Source organism: Cibotium barometz, chromosome 48, assembly GCF_041138505.1.
Source record: "Cibotium barometz isolate CiBa-2024 chromosome 48, ASM4113850v1, whole genome shotgun sequence".
Classification (NCBI taxonomy): domain Eukaryota; kingdom Viridiplantae; phylum Streptophyta; class Polypodiopsida; order Cyatheales; family Cibotiaceae; genus Cibotium; species Cibotium barometz.
The window spans coordinates 32954704-32973559 of record NC_141093.1 but is presented as its reverse complement, the minus strand read 5'-3'; positions in this window follow the sequence as shown (position 1 = coordinate 32973559).

The following is an 18856-nucleotide window of genomic DNA, read 5'->3' as shown; positions in this document are numbered from 1 at the left end:
AGGAAGAAAGCCCCTCAATGCCGGTGTAGATCCTTTTGCATCTTCGCTACCAAGTGATGGATACCTAAGTCTAAAGCTTAAGCATGAATGAAGATGATGTTGAAGAAGATCCCATGGCGGCAGAAAAGGTGGATGTTGTGGAGGCATGGAGTTCATATGCGGTGTAGAAGGGCTCAAAAGCCAGGCACATAAAGGTGTCCATGTGAATAGCAGCTTAGAAGTTTTGATGAAAACACCTCATAATCGTATGAATAAATGAAAACACCTTCTCCAATTTTTTTTTAAAATGTTGAAGCTACATTTTTTTGGGGTTTTGCTGATGAAGAGCACCTTGTGGCCACATGGTGGTGTTTTGTTTGTTTTGTTGAAGGTGTTATAAGTGCCGCTCGATGGCGTAGGTAGAGGCAACGGACACCGAATCTAGGGCGGCTAAGCACGACGACGCTCGAAGAGTGATGAGAACGTAAACGATGATGTAGCTGGCTGATATTTTAGAGCCACAAAGATGAAAATGCAGATGTCGTTGATGTGGTGATGGTTGTAGCATCAAAACACAAGGCTTCACATGTAGAAAAAGTAAGATGATCATGACAATGGTAATCCAAGCTCTGATACCATGTTGGCATCCACAAGATCACACATGGAGCTATGGCGGATGAAATATCATCATCATAGTGGAGTGTGTAAAAGAGAGAGAGAGAGAGAGAGATTGCACAACTTGAGTAGTACTCGTATATAAGAATAAAGGACCGAATTACATGCTTTTATAGAGTTACCAAGGCCTTTTGTCTTTTGACCCTAAATAAGAGGGTGTTCACACCACTAAGGACACTTTACTGGACTCTCGACTAACTCTGAACCAGTAGGTCTTATGTATCTCGTTAAATTTCTAGCACTTATCATTTCCTCACATTTGTTGAGACTTTATCGAACTGCTACACATGTCATATGTACACACTATGACCGTCACCTCACATGTCAATATGGCACACATAATAGCTCAACATTTATCCCAATCTGGACAAATGTTGCTATAGTCAACCAAGTCATTATCATTCTAGCCCAAGATGTGCATATCATTACCTCTATTATTTAAGAGCTTGAGAGCCACATCTCAATAGCACCACCCTCATGTTAAGTGGCACATCCTAACAGTAGCATGCACGAGTTTCATCTTCTTGAGCAACAATGATAGGCCAACATTGGTGATGTTATCATAGAAATGGAGAAGACTAGACTTGAAGTAGTTAGAATGTTTAGGCTTCACCCTAGCAAAGTTAGTAAATTGCATGATTGTTCGTGAGTCTGTAATGGTGCATACATGATGTAGGTGAAAACCACAATGAGGCAAATCTCTTAATCCTACTTGAGTTCCCCATTATTTGATGAAAAACAGGTAGAGGGAGAGGAGACACACACACAGGAGAAAACCCTAATGTATATTGCAAACCCTAACCATAGAGGGAAGCCATCTCCCTTCTCACACAATGCATAAAGCCTTAATCCATAATACACAACACACACTATATGTTGTGTCCACACACAGCTAATCCTAGCTAATGTCCACACACTATGACCAGCTGGACGCGGTCATTTATGTCTCACACATGCTGCTACCTAACATGCCAGCACATAGCACAGCTGGCACAAGCTGACATCGAGCGTGAATCTCAACAGCCCCTCTCAAGCTCATGATGTACTGCCATAGATGAAGATGTAGATGAGCTTGGGCTATCAAAGCTCTCAACACTCCCCGCATAATGTCCACCATGTTGTGCTCTTTCCCCTCTCAAATCATTTTGTTAGCGGAAACAATCACGTGCTATATGACTAAATTTCCCACAGTAATGGCATTCCACATTTTGCATAGATGTTTGTTGGCCTTGCCAACGTCCTCTACCACGAGGATTACCTCTGCCTCTCTGAGGTGTATATCCATGACCACCTCTAGCACCATATGTAGGCTGAAAATTCTGTTGTGGTGACCTGTCCTGCCATCCACGACCATTACCATGGCCACGTGATGCAAATCTCCCCCTGCCTCTAGATCCCCTTTGTGAATAGAAAGCCTGATTTCTGCCATTATCATCATGGCTAGTATTAGATGCATCATGAAAGGAGTCACTGAGTTTGATTTCCTCAACAAGAAAGAGTGAAACCAACTCATCAAAGTCTGGTAAACCTGTACTCCGAACCGAGATGGATGTATCAAAAGACTTATACTCCTTGCCAAGACCACGCAAGGTAATGTCTACCAAATCATCATCAGGCATGGGGGCATTGATTGTTGCCAATGCATCTGCATACTTCTTTATCTCTTGTACATAATCATGGATTGAAAAGATGCAGGGGGGAAGAGAGCTTGAGCTCTTGCAAGCACACACACACTCACAAAACCCTAATAGAGAACACACAAGGTGAGAGGCTGAATATCTTCTTCTTCTTCACTCAACACTCAACACACCATATACAAGATAAGAGTACACATAATATGAAAGGTACTCAACCAATACATACACGGGTTCTCTATAGTGTGAACCCAACTAAAATGAGCTGGCACTATGACTATGCCAGTCTCTAGAATGGCTGTCACACAGCCTGTCATCCCACTGGCTGCATATCACCCAAGATCTCACCAACCATGCCAGTGGTGTAAGTGTGGGGCCTATCCCCCAGGTGGGTCATCAGTGTCCACCGCCTCACTAGACGAGCTCGATATCTCAACACTCCCCCTCGAGCTCAACTCCATCTCATGCACACCAAGCGAAGCCCTGAATCTGCGGAGCTTCTCTGTACCCAATGCTTTTGGTGAAGATGTCAGCTACCTGATCCTCTGTGCTGACATAAACAAGGTCAAGGTCTCCTGCCAGACCTTCTCTCTGACGAAGTGGTAGTGGACCTCTATATGCTTCGTACGAGCATGAAAGACTGGGTTCCTGGCCAACTGTATATTGCTAATGTTGTCACAGAAAATGACAACTTGTCTGTCCACACTGATAGACCCAAATCTGCTAAGTAGCTTTCGCAACCAAGCTACCTCACATGCTGCCATAGCAGCTCCTCTATACTCGGCCTCTGTACTGGATAGAGCAACCGTAGGCTGCTTCTTGCTCCTCCAAGTCACAGCAGCACTCCCCAAAGAAAACATGAATCCACTGGTAGATCTTCTATCTGAGATACTACCAGCCCAATCAGCATCTGTGTACCCATGTACACATATCTCTGTCCCAGTCTCATAGAATAGTCCACAATGCAAAGTAGACCTCACATACCTCAGTATGCATCTCACTACATCCAAATGCGGTTTCTATGGAACCTGCATAAACTGACTCACCAACCCAACAGCATAGCTCAATTCTAGTCTGGTGATCGTCATATAGATCAAGCTTCCTACTATGCGCCTATACATAGTAGGATCTTCCAAAATCTCTCCTGAGTCTGCACTCAACTTGCCATTCTGATCCAATGGCACTGAGATAGGCTTACAGCCTGTCATACCATACTTGGACAATATGTCCAAGCCATACTGTCTCTATAGTAACCATGTGTGACCTAATCACCTCAATGCCCAAGAAATATCTGAGCTCCCCTAGATCCTTCATCTCAAACTTCTGTCTAAGCAAGATCTTTACATCAAAGATCTTTGCATCATGGTCCCCCGTAATGATCAAGTCATCTACATAGATGACAACAAGCACAACCCCTTTATCACCATGTCTCACATACAGCGAGAAATCTGCATTGGCTACATGAAAGCCAATAGTGACAAGATATTCAGAAATCTTGTCAAACCATGCTCTTGGTGCTTGCTTTAAGCCATACAAGGCTTTCTTCAACCTGCAAACATGCTCGGGGTGACTCACATCCTCATAACCAGCAGGTGGCTGCAACATATACACCTCTTCTTGCAAATCCCCATGCAAGAATGCATTCTTTATCCCCATCTGATGTAAAGACCATTGCTTTGACGCAGCCACTGCTATCACAACTCTCACTGTTGCCATCTTGGCAACTAGGCTGAAAGTTTCCTCATAATCAATGCCATATGTCTGCGCATATCCTTTGGCTACCAACCTAGCCTTATACCTGTCTGCGCATATCCTTTGGCTACCAACCTAGCCTTATACCTGTTTATGCTTCCATCACTGTTATGTTTTACTTTGTACACCCACTTGCATCCAATGGCTTTCTTGCCTTCAAGTAATTGCACTAAGTCCCAAGTTTCATTTCCATATAGTGCATTCATCTCCTCATCCATAGCTTTCTCCCAACACACATTTCCAACAGCCTCATCAATGCATGTGGGCTCAACAACCTGCACAACCTTTGCCATATATGCATAGTGATGTGCCACATAACCATCATAGGTAAATCTCTGCACAGGATTTTTCACTCTCCCAGATCTTCGTAGCTTTTCATTCATGGCTTCCATAGCCTTCTTTACACCAGGTGTTCTCATAGCTGGGATCCTAAGCTCCTCATCAAGGCTCGTATCTGAGCCACTAGACTCTCCATCAACATGAGAATGCCCTGCAGAAATGTCACGCATACCAAGGGGCTCAACCACTTTCTCTTTTCCTTTACGTGATGTACTAATCACATTTGCAGGACTGGTATTATGACGCAGCCTGCCACTCCATGGTCTATCACAACAGACCCACTAGATGAGGACTCTCCTGGTCCACTCAAAGACTGTGATTGCTGACCTGCATTCTGTGCAACCACACTTCCACTCACATCAGCCCCAATAGCTTCTTTTTCAGCAGCATACCAACTGCTCATCTCATCAAAAACAACATCCTTGCTTACCCTTAACTCACGTGTAGCAGGGTTATAACACATGTATCCCTTTTGCTCAAGGGAATATCCAATAAACACACATTTTTCAGCTTTTGGATCCAGCTTAGTTCTCAGCTCATCTGGCACATGCACATATGCAATGCATCCACAAAGACTTTCAGATGAGACAAATCAGGTTTTTTACCAGTAAACCTCTCCTCTGGAGTTACATCATGTATGGCTGCAGTTGGAGTCCTGTTCATGATGTATACTGCTGTAGAAACAGCAGCTATGCGGCATATTTTTCTCTTCCATCAATGCTCGCGCAATCTCAGCAATGTGCCTGTTTTTCCGCTCAGCAACTCCATTTTGCTGCGGAGTGTATCTGCATGTAAACTATCTCCGAATACCATTCTTCTTCAAAAATTCAGAGAACTCATTGGAGAAGTACTCTCCCCCTCCATCTAACCTTAGGCACTTTACATATTTCCCTGTTTGCTTTTCAACCTAAACTCTGAAATTCTGGAAGTGAGTGAACACCTCACTCTTCTCCTTCATGAAATATACCCACACTTTCCTTGTGTGGTCATCAATGAATGTCACATAATACCTGCAGCCTCCCATAGACATGGTCTTCATAGGACCCCATACATCTGAATGCACAACATCTAGTGCATTTCTGCTCACATATTTGTTACGTGGAAACACATGTTTTGTTTGCTTCCCAAATTGACATGCTTCACATATTCTCTACATACCTTCCACTTTAAATTTTGGCAGCCCTGTCACAATTCCTTTAGTCTGCATAGACTTCATTCTCTGCACATTCACATGTCCAATTCTTTTATGCCAAATGTCTATGTCTGCAACAATTCCTGAACCATTTGCAAACATCGCAGCACTCATTTCAGGCATGTCTACATTCAACGTAAACATTCTGCCCACTCTGTTGCCTTTTGCAACCAACCTGCACTTGTCTTTAAAGTCTTCAACATAACAACCATCAGGGTTAAACTGAACCTGCAAACCCTGCTCAATCATCTGGCCAACTGAAACCAGATTCTTTGTTATGTTCGGAACGTGAAGTACATCTGCAAGGTACTTCACTTTGCCATCCTGCATAGACAATGGCACATCTCCAACATGGGCAATTGGATGAGCAGTGTCATCCCCTGTTTCCACAAAACCTGGTCTTTCAAGGTTTTTCATCTCCTTGAACCACTCCCCATGACTTGTCATGTGGTTTGAAGCACCTGAATCCACATACCATACATCATCTTTTTGTGCTGCTTCAACATTTTTAGACATGGCATTCACGACATGCTGCATAACAAACAACCTTTCATTATCCTCATTGTTTCTGCTTGAGGATGCATAGTTGTTTTGCTGCACTTTTCCATTTTGCATGTCAGCCTGCTTCTTATAACATTCTGCCTGCACATGTCCAGGCTTACCACAGTAATAGCATGCACGTGCATCATTATACTGCCTTTGCCAATTTCCACGGCCTCTTTGACTCCCCCTGCCTCTAAATTTGCCTCTTCCACCTGCGTGTTGTTGTTGTTGTTGTTGTGTATTCTGGGACTATTGTTGTTGCTGCTGCTGGCCATAATTCTGATTACCTATTCGGCCACCTCCTTGACCACGTCCATGGCCTCCTCTACCTCGTCCTCTTCCTGAACTTGTGTAGAAGGCCTGTTGCTCTGAACTGTTTTTGTTTTGTGAAGACTGTTGGTCTTCACCCAAGCTCTTCTCTTCTATAATCAGCATAGACACCAAATTTGTAAATCTGTAAAGTTGGGAATGTTTTCCCGAGTCTGAATAGACGTCTTAAATGCTTTGTATTGTGGCCCAAGACCACGTAGACAGACTTCCACCTTATCATCATCATCTACTGACACACCAATAGATGCAAGGGATTCCACAATACCCTTTACCCTTTATCTTCAATGCATAGTCATTCACAGACATGCTCTTTTTCTCCACAGTATGAAGTTCGTTCTTCAACTGTATCTTGCGTGCCTTGGTATTTGTTTCATAGAGTTTAACCAAGGTGTCCCACGCCTCCTTGGGGGACTTGGCATCCTGAATATGCCCAATCATGGTGTCCTGTATACTAATGGAGAGCCAATACATTACTTTCCTGGCTTCTTGGTTCCAGTCTTTAAACTCTTTCACATCTGCAGTAGTCGGATTTATGTCCGGTATCTCTGGTGCCTCTTCATGCTCACCTTCTATGTAGTCCCAATAGCCCTTTCCCATCAGGAAATTCGTCAACCTGAACCTCCAAGCATGGAAGTTATTCTTATCAAGCTTCTCAGCCACAATCTGGGTTATGCCATCATTTGACATCTTGCCAGATACACAAATTTACCAGAAACAGCACTCTAGTTTTTCCTGCACAAACTGCTGTATTTTCTACAGCGGTTCTACATAGCGGTACTTTAGTACTCTCAAATGTCACAACCAGTGACTTCAATGTGTATACATACACACAATGGCAACTATTCATCTCTTTGCAGCACCCATAGTGTCTGCACAGTCAATCTGTCTTCCTGCAGTTCTTAAAACAGAGTTATATAGAGAATCGATGACTTACCCGCAGTGCTCGAAATCGCATGCTTTCTGAAAAACGGAGGACCAGACGCGCCCGAAACGCGTTTTGGGCCCTAAAAATTTTTGTCCAATAGAACAGAATAGTTGCCCTGTAGCTTTACTCCCGCGAAGAAAGCTCCTCAATCAGAGATCGTTTGCCGGTGCCTCCCGTAGAGCTCCCGACAAGGGTGTAGTCACCAACACAAATAGGGAAGAGTAGTTGAAGCTCTTACCCTCGTACCGCTTCCTGTGGTTCTCTTGCTTGCAGCTCAGCCCTTTAGCACGAACCAGGGGGGAAGAGAGCTTGAGCTCTTGCAATCACACACACACTCACAAAACCCTAATAGAGAACACACAAGGTGAGAGGCTGAATATCTTTTTCTTCTTCACTCATCAACACTCAACACACCATATACAAGATAAGAGTACACATAATATGAAAGGTACTCAACCAATACATACACAGGTTCTCTATAGTGTGAACCCAACTAAAATGAGCTGGCGCTATAACTATGCCAGTCTCTAGAATGGCTGTCACACAGCCTGTCATCCCACTGGCCGCATATCACCCAAGATCTCACCAACCATGCCAGTGGTGTAAGTGTGGGGCCTATCCCCCAGGCAGGTCATCAGTGTCCACCGCCTCACTAGACGAGCTCGATATCTCAACATGGATGCTCCTTCCTTTCCGTTTCACATTATGAATTTGTTGTCGTAACTGAGACTTGCGAGCACTAGTGTCTGTATCAAACAGCTTTACCAATGTATCCCATGCATCCTTGGGATTTTCAGCATCATGTATATGTATGAGTATAGCATCCGAGATACATATAGACAGGTAATACAAAACTTTGTATGCTCTTTTTGACCATTGCTTATGAGCTATAAGCTGGTGCTGTGTAGGTTGTCGGGGTAGTTCCGGCTCTGGCTCCGCACCTGTAATAAGATTCCAAAAACCTTTTCCCTTCAGAAAGCTTTTGATCTTGTACTTCCATGCCTGGAAGTTCTTCCTATCCAACTTTTCACCCACAATTTGTACTGGATTGTCCGACATATTTGCTGTCCAAATCTGTAAACGAGCCTTCCTAAGCTCAACCACACTTTAATGAGTGTTCCAAATACTCCAAAGTAGTCAACAAACTTCACTTTTGATGTAAAAAATCAAACTGATTGCATCCAAAATGAACTGGCATATGCAGTCCAAGGTACCCTGTTTTGGCAAGCTTTCCAAGGCTTCAAATTGCAATGTAGTGGTTCAATCAAGTGTGGATAAGTTGCATTGATACCTAAACAAGCTCAATGTTGCATATCAACACCAACCAAGGTGTGTACATACCAATTTTGTCAAACCCCCTTCTCTATTTTGAGAAAAACCAGTAAAACCAGTAGTAGAATTGCTCTAATTTCTTCAATGCTTGTCCAAATTGAGAGACAGGCATTCATTAGCTTAGCAATGATGTCCACTAACTCCATGTAAAAGGAATTAGACCAATTATTTAAGATGAGAGAGTAATTAGCCGATTAATCACACTCTGTTTCACTAATCACAATAGACAGCCTGTTTAATCAGCTCATTTCTAGCTCCATAATTCATAATTGCTCCAACCAATCATATAGCAACCTCCTTGGGTTTGTGTATTACACAATTGCTAAGCAAAGTTTGGATTTAATAAACCACACAAGTGGAATGTGGCCTCCACTTTATCAAAAAGTATGAGAAAATGCTATGTTTCTGTTGTATGATCTGCGCCGCCTGCTCCTGAGGGGATTTGGGCTGATTGTAGTGTCAATTGAGAGTATATATGATTGCCTAACACACCAAGGCATGTGTACAACCCATCAATAGTGTAATTTTTACCAAAAACTAGCTCTAATTTCATCCACCAAGTGACTCTTTTTCTCTGTTTTGTGTCTCTGTTTTGTGAGAGCTTCAAAAACAGTAATTTTTTAATCACTCAAATGTATCATACTTGCTCCAAATTCATTGTAGGGCTTGCACATGAGTTGCCAATACATTAATCCTTGTCACATACATGTTTCTTTTCCGGATTGCATCTATTTTCACAATACATCACCGCTTCCAAGCTCCAATGGAAAGCTTGCAAAAAACCAGAATTTTCTTTTGCTTTGGGCAACCCTAATTTGCCTTGTTTGTGCTTGACTCACCTGCAATCCACTCAAGGGTGTTTAGTAGTCCTTACCCGGTAGGCCAAGCTCTCAGATCTGATAGAAATCGATGTTCTCCAAGCTTCACAGCATCAATGGCAAGCTTCACAGCTTTTCTTCACAACTTCTTCTCCCTCTTCTCTCACTCACTCATAAACCCTAATAGAGAGCACCAAGCTCTGATACCATGATGAAAAACAAGTAGAGGGAGAGGAGACACACACAGGAGCAAACCCTAATGTATATTGCAAACCTTAACCATAGAGGGAAGCCATCTCCCTTCTCACACAATGCATAAAGCCTTAATCCATAATACACAACACACACTATGTGTTGTGTCCACACACAGCTAACCCTAGCTAATGTCCACACACTATGACTAGCTGGACGCGGTCATTTATGTCTCACACATGCTGCTACCTAACATACCAGCACATAGCACAGTTGGCACAAGCTGACATCGAGCTTGAATCTCAACATTATTATCTTGTCAAGATGTAATTATATTGAAACTCTTGTCAAGATGTAATTATATTGAAACTCTTGTCAATATGTAATTATCTTGTCAAGATGTAATTATATTGAAACTCTTGTCAATATGTAATTATCTTGTCAAGATGTTCTTATCAAGATGTAATTATCTTGTCAAGATGTAATTATATTGTCAATATGTAATTATCTTGTCAAGATGTAATTATATTGAAACTCTTGTCAAAAACTCATCATTTAAAAAATAAAATTAAACAAATTTCTTAGCTTCATGAAAGAGTGATGTCTTGCATGTTGCCTATAATATCTAAAAGAAATGTTGGAAATAAGTAATAGAGGGGAGAGTATAGTTCGTGGTTTTATAGTTCATTATTTTTAAGTATTTTATGAAAAAAGGTTTTAAAAATTTTATAAACGGGAAAAAAGTTGTGGTTGTCATTTGGATACGTGTTTTCATGGTCTTGGCAAAAAGTTTTGGTTGTCATTTGGATACTTTGGGGCCACTTTCTTACATGATCTTGGATCACCCTTTTTGTATGGTACATTGTATAGAGCTATTTCCACGATTTATGAGATTGATTAGCTGTGTCGTTTGTTGCTTTATGTGCTTAATCTCTTGTGTATTTCCTATTTTTTATTAGTAGCATCAATCATGTTTAACACTCTAAACTTTGATCTAGCATGGAATTGAACATGGTATCAGAGCCACTGGGGGTAGCTTAGCTTAGATTTATGCTTGATTAAGGTAATATATCTTATTATGAATTTCTTCTTCATTTATGGTTTAAGTTAGTCTCCTTTCTCTACTCCCTCTTTTTATTTTTCCTTTTTGGTAATATTAGAGTCCTCTCCCTCCTTGGCATAATTAGAGTCCTTAAACTCTTTGCTAAAGAGAGAGAGAGAGAGAGAGAGAGAGAGAGAGAGAGAGAGCTCAATAATGCAATCTCCAAAAAATCCAAGGTTGAATCACACTCACTATGTGTAAGCACACCACTTTGAGTGCATGCACTAAGAATAGTAGTCAAACTTGTTTTTTATGGTGGCAAGCATCTATCCATCTATAGCAGTTCAACCACCATAGAAATGACAATAATCCACTACACATGTCCTTAAACTCTTTGCTAGAGAGAGAGAGAGAGAGAGAGAGAGAGAGAGAGAGAGAGAGAGAGCTCAATAATGCAATCTCCAAAAATTCCAAGGTTGAATCACACTCACTATGTGTAAGCACACCACTTTGAGTGCATGCACTAAGAATAGTAGTCAAACTTGTTTTTTATGGTGGCAAGCATCTATCCATCTATAGCAGTTTAGCCACCATAGAAATGACAATAATCCACTACACATGTGCTCTACTTAGCAAAGGTTGCAACCATCTACACCATTGTCACGGGACCCTTTTGTACTTCTTGAAAAAATAATTAAAAACTCACAAAATACATCAAAAATTAAAACAAAGACTTGAATTAAATTGATATCAAAGAGCATAGCATGGCATAAGACAAGAGAAATAGAATAACATCACCATCATGACAAGATTGGGTACAATCTCCCCCCCCATGCATGTAGCTCCACTTCCATGACATGAGAATTTAGAGAATTGTATTCATAAAAATAGCCTAAAGAGCTAATAATAGATGTGCATACAATTTGGGCTTGCTTTTCCCACTTTTGGGTATTGCTTTACATATTATTAACCATATGAAAGCTCCTAAGTTTTGTATATATAAAAGCCTTTGCCAAAATATAAATGCTATTGGGTTTACACATGAAATAACTTTGTGCACATATATGATAACCTTGTGCACATTTGCACATTCCATTAAGCCAATTTATGCGCACATTAAATCAAGCATATTTTTATATGATTATTAATTCAACAAAAATATGATAAAATATATTCCTCTGTAATAGTCCTCCCGTTTGAGGAAGCAACTATCCTCAGTTGTGTAGAAGAAAATGCTACAACATCATCATCATGTTTGTAGCTATCAATGTCATAACCTGAAACAAACTCAGAGGTTCATTACCCAAGCATGGCTCAGAGGCACAAAGGCATGGCTCAGAGGCTCGGATGAACATGACTGCGGTAATAAAACTCGTGCAACACCTAAATTGGTGATCCTCGCACTCATCATCAAATCACAAATAATATGCAAAAAATGACCTAGCAACATGAAAGACTATTCTAATACATGATTAACAAAAATGATCACCATCTTCACACCACCGCTCAATCCACCAGCTATGTGACACCTCAATCGGTACCCTCGTGCAGTGCGACACCTCAATCGATACCCTCGTACTTCTTGTTGGCTATACTCATAGAAATTGTCCACGCTAGTTAAACAATTAATTGAAGATGTCAATTAATCCCAACGTCATCTTGAGATATAGACAACTCATAAGTATTCAAATATAAACCACACACATGTTTGCCAGGCGTAAGTAACCTGGGAATCACCCCTCCATATACAAACCAACTGGAATAAACAGTGGAGGCCCACATGCATGCTATATATGGGCATCCTCGATATATAGTTGTGTAAATGCAAGAGAGGATGGCTTCATGATTGGTATGGAAGACTAGATCTACACATAATGCATATGAAATGAACCAATCAAATGAATGTAAGTAAAACGAGTCTAAGTGTCCCATACCACATAGTTGGAATAAACCAAGCACAACCTTTTTCACTTGACTATCATTGATCCTTGCACCAGTATGCATTGGGGAAGACGCCCAAATGGGAGAGCATGGCGAGGTAATGGTGAAAGATAGATGACATAAATGTGTTGCACATACACACATAGATGACATAAATATGTCTGGAGTAAGTATATGAAACCAATCTGATGTCCCATACCACCAGATTAAGTCCATACATCACTTCCTTCATAATAGAAGTTTGAGACGGAGTGACCAGTTCCTTTTAAAACTTAAATTCCGACATAAATTTTCTATATCTTAAAAATTTATTTAAATTACTGAATTTCAACTAATGTTAATGTTGAATCTATGGTTTATTAATCAAGTTGTAAAAATATTATAGAAGGCTTTTGAAAAAGTTTTACAAAAGGAAGTGAATATATACATACCTCCATCGTTGTGGTGTGATTGAAATAAGTGTTGAATAACTTTGCTCTACGAAATACATCATTAAAAGGACACAAATAATCACAAGCATATGTGACGTTTTTAATTTGTTGATGATTAAAATTATAGAAATTGGAGAAACTTACTTGGGTTGTAATGCAAAGTATCAGCTATAGAAGAAAACGAATTGACAAATAATATTTTTTATTTTATGCAAATAATCAAATGACATTAGGTGAATACTTAATTGGTAAATCATTAAACACTTCAATTGTTAATTTATAAAATTTAAAAAGTGTAATTATTACTTAGCTTGAACTGCGAAAATATACACTTGTAACAAAATACAACATGTATTAAGCATTATAATCGAAATTATATATATATATATATATTTTACAATACTTATCTTATGCAAAGCTTGTTGACTTGAATTGTAAAATAAATGGTTAGATAAGGCACAAAATATCCATACAATATTTTGCAGGTGTTGATACTTAACTTGTGAAGTGTTGAGTTAAAGTATAAAAATGATTAGCAAGGCACTATTATCGACATAGGAAAATTAATTTGGTAAAGTTTTTGTTGTTACCTCGTGGTCCATAGAGCTTGAAAAATCTTCTAATTTTGAAGAAGAATCCTTGAGAGTTTTTGAAAGCTGTCTGATTTTTTTAAATAATAAAATATAATCACATTACAAAGCTTATGAGGTTTACTATTAAAAATATTTTTTAGAAATTTTAAACTAAATTTATATATATATATATATATATGAATGATGTAAGAGGTTTGTTCAATAAGCTTACACGTGTTGAGGAAGGAACGATTACACAAACCATTCTTAGTCTATGCTAAAGGGTTATGTGAGTTACAACTAGAAGATGAACAAGAGGCTCAATCATCTGATTATGGTTAGGAAATGAGCCAGAGATTAATGGGTGTTGAGGGAAGAATGATTACATAAACCATTCCTAACTATGGTCAAGGAATAAGCATAGGATTAATAGGTGTTAAGGGAGGAACACTTGCACAAACCATTCCTCCTCCCCCATCAATTTTGGTGCGAGGACAGAATCTTAACAAATACATTTCCCTTGGAGGGGGATGATGCTTTTGCTGCTCATAGGATTAGAGGAGAATTCTTAGAAGATGAAATAAAAAAGGCACAGCTAACGAGTGAAAATTATTACTCGCAAAAAGCAAGGCTTGGTTGGATGCACGAGCCAATGCAGAATGGAGAAACAATGAGAGATTGTGATCTCTGAAGTCCACAGAGTTCCAGTTAAAGCTTTGATAACTTATGTGACCACACAAGCCTAGGTACTTGCTCAAGCACTAGAAGAGGGGATGCCGCCCTTAGAGCCAATTTTAAGAAGGCTTTAGGGAGGGTTGGAAGAAATCTATGTGAACTAACATTTGTGAAGCCTTATGCTGACATAATGAGAGGACTAATCGATTAGTTGCCTATAAAAGAAGATATCAACAACCCATTGTGAGACCAGATTTTCCCACACACATACAAACGATGTTGTCTCAAAATTAACCGATTGACAAAGTTGGAGAACTATAGAGACACTCCTATCATGTCCAACTAGCCCCCTACCCCTCCATATGTACCTAACCTAGGAAGGGGCAGAGGACAAGGAAGAGGAGTGATTAACATAGTAAGACCCAACATAGATGGTGGACCAACCTTACCAATGGCCGTAACTATCCCAATTGACTTGTTAAGAATGGGCACTTGGGGTGGCTAGGTAATTGAGCATAGCTCATGCATGAAGCCTAACATATATGAATCCAAAGCGCATGGCAAAGCTAACACAAAGATTTACAAGTGGTGGAGACCATTCATCATATAGAAATCTTTGAGGCTACTACTTGTGAGACATGGCTAATAAATGACATGACAAAGATTCATTCATTTTCCCTAATGCTAGATGGAAAGGCTCACCAATGGTACATATCCTTAAAGCTTGAGGATAAAGTTAACTTCACTTGGCTTAAAAATGTGTTCATGCCAAGTTTTGCATGAAGTGGTGATAAATGGAGCACAGTGGCATAGCTCCATATCATCAAGCAACAAGAGCATGAGCCAATGAGCGATTACGTCTCTCTACTTAAACATCCAATCTCTTAATGTAAAGTTTAGGAGATACTGACTGATGACCAATTGTTGCCATGATTTTGCAAGGGAGTATGAGACCCAAAGATGCACAATTATCTGCTCTTATCTAGACTAGCTTCTATGGCTATATGTTGCAAACTGGCCATAGAGTTCAAGATAACATGTTGGAGTTACCCCAACCAATGTGATATTAAGTCTCCAGCACCATTATAGATCTTGAATTATCATGACTTTGGTTGGGAGAAATAAGTGAGCAACATGACGATTAAAACACGGCCATATTAGAAAAGATGAAGTTAAAAGAGATAATAAAGAGCATCTCTACCCAAGAACAGATTTAACTTGGTGTTCTTGATATATAGACATAATTATATAAACACTAAGTGCCCGCACTTGTGACCCAGACAAATTCTCTATTGTGCTCATTGTGTGCATTTAGGGAATCGTGATACCACCATGTGTAGGTTCCCTAGACCACATCCAATAGATCAATTGCCTGCACCACCAGGGCAATCTTAAGCTTTACAAGCACTAGTTATTTAAGCTAATGTGGCTACAAGCCCAATGTAAAATGTGCAAAACTATGCAAGGGTTATGCATAGAGTACCCACTAATGTACCCATAATACCACCACCTGCCTTACCATCAGGCAAGCAACAGCCTTGTGCACCGAGAGCCAGAACCGGTGCCAGCCAGCCACAGTAAGCTGGGTGCCATAGAGCCTCCACAACCGGCCTACACTAGCACGGTTGGCAAACACGGCAACATCAGCTGCACCATAATAAGAAACGCGCCAGGCGATAATGGAACGCGCACGACGTGCCGTGTGGAGAGAGAGACAAGGATTCTCTCTTTTTTTTCTCACTTCTCTGACAACAGTCCGGCAGCAAGAAAAAAAAAAAACCATCTTGAAGGGTTTTGTTTGCAATCCAGCGTTTCTATAATGGCCATTTGGGATTCAATCTACAGAATTAAAGACTCTTCTCCATGCTCACAAGAGGCTTTTCCCACCATCTCTCCTTTTCTAAAGAATTAAAGGCTCTTCTCCATCTCTCCATTTCTAAAGAATTAAAGGCTCTTCTCCATCCTCACAAGAGGCTTTTCCCACCATCTCTCCTTTTCTAAAGAAGGCTCCTCAAGGCTTAAGCGCTACATCTAAAGCCTTTCATTAAAAAGCTTTTTGCTTTCAATTTTATTTACTTCATCATGCCGTCATCATCAAGCGAAAACTTGTTGCAAAACAACTCTAACATGTTGAGATATCGAGCTCGTCTAGTGAGGCGGTGGCCACTGATGACCCGCCTGGGGGATAGGCCCCACACTTACACCACTGGCATGGTTGGTGAGATCTTGGGTGATATGCGGCCAGTGGGATGACAGGCTGTGTGACAGCCATTCTAGAGACTGGCATAGTTATAGCGCCAGCTCATTTAGTCGGGTTCACACTATAGAGAACCCGTGTATGTATTGGTTGAGTACCTTTCATATTATGTGTACTCTTATCTTGTATATGGTGTGTTCTCTATTAGGGTTTTGTGAGTGTGTGTGTGTGCTTGCAAGAGCTCAAGCTCTCTTCCCTCCCTGCATCTTTTCATGGTATCAGAGCCTGGTTTGTGCTAAGGGCTAAGCTGCAAGCAAGAGAACCACAGGAAGCGGTACGAGGGCAAGAGCTTCAACTACTCTTCCCTATTGTGTTGGTGATTACACCCTTGTCGGGAGCTCTACGGGAGGCATCGGCAACGATCTCTGATTGAGGAGCTTTCTTCGCGGGAGTAAAGCTATTGGGCAACTATACAGTCCTACGGACTACATTTTTCGGGCGCGTCTGGACCTCCGTTTTTCAGAAAGCAGGGGATTTCGAGCACTGCAGGTAAGTCATCGATTCTCTGCAGAACTCTGTTTTAAGAACTGCAGGAAGACAGATTGACTGTGCAGACACTGTGGGTGCTGCAAAGAGGTCTACAGTTGCCATTGGGTGTATGTATGCACATTGAAGTCACTGGTTGTGACATTTGAGAGTACTACAGTACCGCTCTGCAAAAAATACAGCATTTGTGCAGGAAAAACCAGAGTGCAGTTTCTGGTAAAATTGTGTGTTTGGCAATATGTCTAATGATGGCATAACACAGATTGTGGCTGAGAAGCTGGAAAAGAATAACTTCCATGCTTGGAGGTTCAGGTTGACGAATTTCCTGATGGGAAAAGGCTATTGGGACTACATAGAAGGTGAGCATGAAGAGGCACCGGAGATACCCGATATAAATCCGACTGCTGCAGATGTGAAAGAGTTTAAAGACTGGAACCAAGGAGCCAGGAAGGTTATGTATTGGCTCTCCATTAGTATACAGGACACCATGATTGGGCACATTCAGGATGCCAAGTCCCCCAAGGAGGCGTGGGACACCTTGGTAAAGCTCTATGAAACAAATACCAAGGCACGTAAGATACAGTTGAAGAATGAACTTCATACTGTGGAGAAAAAGAGCATGTCTGTGAATGACTATGCGCTGAAGATAAAGGGTACTGTGGAATCCCTTGCATCTATTGGTGTGTCAGTGGATGATGATGACAAGGTGGAAGTCTGTTTACGTGGTCTCGGGCCACAATACAAGGCGTTCAAGACGTCTATTCAGACTCGGGAAAACAATCCCAACTTTACAGATTTGGTGTCTATGCTGATTATCGAAGAGAAGAGCTTGGGTAAAGACCAACAGTCTTCACAAAGCAAAAACAGTTCAGAGCAACAGGCCTTCTACACGAGTTCAGGAAGAGGACGAGGTAGAAGAGGCCGTGGACGCGGTCAAGGAGGTGGCCGAACAGGTAATCAGAATTATGGTCAGTAGCAGCAGCAACAACAACAGTCCCAGAATCAACAACAACAACAACAACAACACGCAGGTGGAAGAGGCAAATTCAGAGGCAGGGGGAGTCAAAGAGGCCGTGGAAATTGGCAAAGGCAATATAATGATGCACGTGAATGCTATTATTGTGGTAAGCCTGGACATGTGCAGGCAGAATGTTATAAGAAGCAGGCTGACATGCAAAATGGGAAAGTGCAGCAAAATAACTATGCATCCTCAACAAGCAGAAATAATGAGGATAATGAAAGGTTGTTTGTTATGCAGCATGTCGTGAATGCCATGTCTGAAAATGTTGATGCAGCACAAAAAGATAATGTATGGTATGTGGATTCAGGCGCTTCGAACCACATGACGAGTCATGGGGAGTGGTTCAAGGAGATGAAAAACCCGAAAAGACCAGGTTTTGTGGAAACAGGGGATGACACTGCTCATCCAATTGCCCACGTTGGAGATGTGCCATTGTCTATGCAGGATGGCAAAGTGAAGTACCTTGCAGATGTACTTCATGTACCGAACATAACAAAGAATCTGGTTTCAGTTGGCCAGATGATTGAGCAGTGTTTGCAGGTTAAGTTTAACCCTGATGGATGTTATGTTGAAGATTTTAAAGACAAGTGCAGGTTGGTTGCAAAAGGCAACAGAGTGGGCAGAATGTTTACATTAAATGTAGACATGCCTGAAATGAGTGCTGCGATGTTTGCAAATGGTTCAGGAATTGTTGCAGACACAAACATTTGGCATAAAAGG